This window comes from Bison bison, unplaced genomic scaffold, assembly GCF_000754665.1.
Source record: "Bison bison bison isolate TAMUID 2011002044 unplaced genomic scaffold, Bison_UMD1.0 scf7180017857213, whole genome shotgun sequence".
Classification (NCBI taxonomy): Eukaryota; Metazoa; Chordata; class Mammalia; order Artiodactyla; family Bovidae; genus Bison; species Bison bison.
The window spans coordinates 311,810-314,560 of record NW_011487786.1 but is presented as its reverse complement, the minus strand read 5'-3'; the positions used below and the strand labels follow the sequence as shown (position 1 = coordinate 314,560).

Sequence of the window (2,751 nt, the reverse complement as noted above, 5' to 3'; positions counted from 1 at the left end):
TCCTCAGTATCAAAATATCAGTATGACTGTCTCTTGTACTTCAGTAAACTCTCCTTAAGTGTTCTCTTATAACATAGACCTGCTCTGAAGACTTAACACAATGTAATCATTGTCATCATTTGTTGGATGTTTACAATGATTTCCCTTATTGTCATGACATAATTTTACTATATGACAAGGATTCCCAGGTGGCTTAGTGGTAAAGAATCTGCCTGCCAATACAGGCAATGCAGGTGACTCGGGTTCAGTCCCTGGGTCAGGAAGATCCTCTGGAGGAGGAAATGGCAACCCACTCCAGTAATCTTGCTAGGAAAATCCCATGGACAGAGGAGTCTGGCAGGCTTCAGTTCATGAGGTTGCAAAGAGTCGATCAAAACTGAGCACACACATACAATATTTGACTATGTGTGTTTGTCATGGTGAAAGCAAACCCATTATCAGATATGTAAAGAGAGGTGGTGACTCACAAAGATCACGTATCTTCAATACAGAGTGGAACTAAACCTAATGTATTAGCGGTCCTCCTTTAGGGGCCTGTCTCCTACCCATTGAGCTAATCAAAGACAAACAAAGGCAAATTCATGGACTCAATTAATACCCAATGCAGTGGGGGTGTGGAAGTGAAGAGATACAGATCACTTGGGAGGTACTGGGAAGTCTTAGTGGGTAAACAGTGATTTCACCTTGGACTGAAATTAGGTCAAGGATATTGATAGGAGCCCAGAGATGTGTGTGTGTAAGAGGATTATAGGGAGGGAGGTAGTATCAATATACTCAACCAATCACACAAGTCAGGTATCTGAAAACACATAAACACAGGCGAAATAAATGTCAGTTTTGAAAAAAAACCTCTCAATATATTGGGCAAGACCATTCGACTAATTATCACTAATAAGTAACATATGCTAGCAACTAGACTAATATCCATAAAAAGAAATATGAGTCTAAACAGAAGATTTAAACCACTATTAATTTGATATTCACCTGTAAAGTAAGAGTAAATAAGAATTCAGTCTTAGGTGCATATATATATATATATATATATACTTGTATACATACAAAAGAACAAATGTGGAAAACATTACCAAAAGATGCAGATGTTGTTTAGAAATCAAATAATTGGAGAAAATAAGGGCTATCCAAGAATTTCAGCTTGAAAATACAACAGTGAAAGTGGAAACTGAAGAAGATAAAGGAAAATGGAATGAGAAAGAAGAAAAAACATTCCAGGTAGAGGAAATGACTTGTGTGTGGAAGACACATCATCTTGTATGAGTTTGAAAAGGCCAGTGTGGCTGCTGTACAGAAGACTGCAGGGCTTTCTGCGTCACAAGAGGCTGCAGTGACATTAAACATGACACTTCCCAAACTGTATAACTTTCAGGGACCCATCTCCAAGAGTCAGGAGAAGTTATCAATGTTTTCCCATCAGAGAGGAATAGGGGCATGATGAGCTGTGCCTTTGGGCTGTGAGATGTTGGATGGACCCAGTGTGGAATAGGGAGGATCAGGTAGGATGCAGGCACAGTTGCTCAGTGGAGAGATGATGATAGCTCGAGGGACAGGGTGATGAAGGAAATGCTGGGCAGCAGGTGAGATGAGAGATAAGAAGAGGTATAAGGACAAGATTGGGAGTTGGATTAGATATGTGGGGATAAGGGATAACATCAGTCCTGGAATGTTTCTTCCTGTAAAGGTAATATTGGCTTACTCTTCTAGGTTTTGTTATTGTTTTTTTTTTTTGTTTTGTGTTGTGTGTGTATGTGTGTGTATTTTGTTTTTCTGGGAAGCCTACTGGGTTACAATAAAGTGAAAAGTCAGCTGACTTTTGAAAGGGTAACAGGCAGAAAGGCCAGGGATCTCCAAACAGAGGAAATAGGCTGCAAGTGTCAGACATCTTTTATGTCTCCCTTAAGCGGCAGGAGGAAACAAACTACAAGTGTCAGAATGTTTTCATTCTCTATACAAAGTTAAAAGAAGGTTTCTCTTAAATTCTGTGTTGCCATGATGACACCTGGTTCCGCATGAACTTTTCTCAAACCTTGAGGTTTTCTTATGGAAATGTTTTTCATAAGCTATGTTAATGAAACTATGTATTTGCTTTGGAATTTGCCTTTCTTCAGACTTCCCTGACTCAGAAAAAGCATCTGCCTACAATGTGGGAGGCCCAGGTTCGATCCCTGGGTCGGGAAGATCCCCGGGAGAAGGAAATGAAACCACACTCTAGTACTCTTGCCTGGAAAATCCCACGGACGGAGAAGCCTGGTAGGCTACAGTCCGTCGGGTCACAAAGAGTCAGACAAGACTGAGTGACTTCACTTTCACTTTCACTTTGCCTTTCTTCAAAGTGGTTCCACCTAAGACTAACATTTTTCCTTTTCTCAAATCTTGGGCAGATAATAGCTCAACAAACCAGTATTGATATCAATTATTTGATGGCTGGGGGATGATACACCTCATGCCTTCCTATCTCAAAAATGCATATTGTGGGAGAGGGGCCTGGTGAAACTCTCTCAGCCTTGAGGTGTCTCTCTTATCTGATTAATAGCTTTCTAACAGACATAAAACAGATTGCTAAAACTAGGGGGGGGGGGGGGGGCACTATTACTTCTCCCTTCTGATGTCTATGTCAGAAGCTTTGTCTATCTCTTTTATACTTTAATAAAAATTTGTTAAAACTAATACAATTATGTAAAGTTTAAAAATAAAAAAAAAAAAAAAATATTTTGTGGGACAGAGAGCCCATTCCGG

At 39.9% G+C, this 2,751-nt stretch overlaps 1 protein-coding gene across 1 annotated transcript in view; it reads right to left on the bottom strand.

The window, feature by feature from the left end:
• LOC105003391 (tripartite motif-containing protein 5-like) overlaps nt 1–2,751 on the bottom strand; it is a gene marked incomplete at its 3' end in the record, with an annotated part of 15,205 nt that overhangs the window by 7,452 nt on the left and 5,002 nt on the right.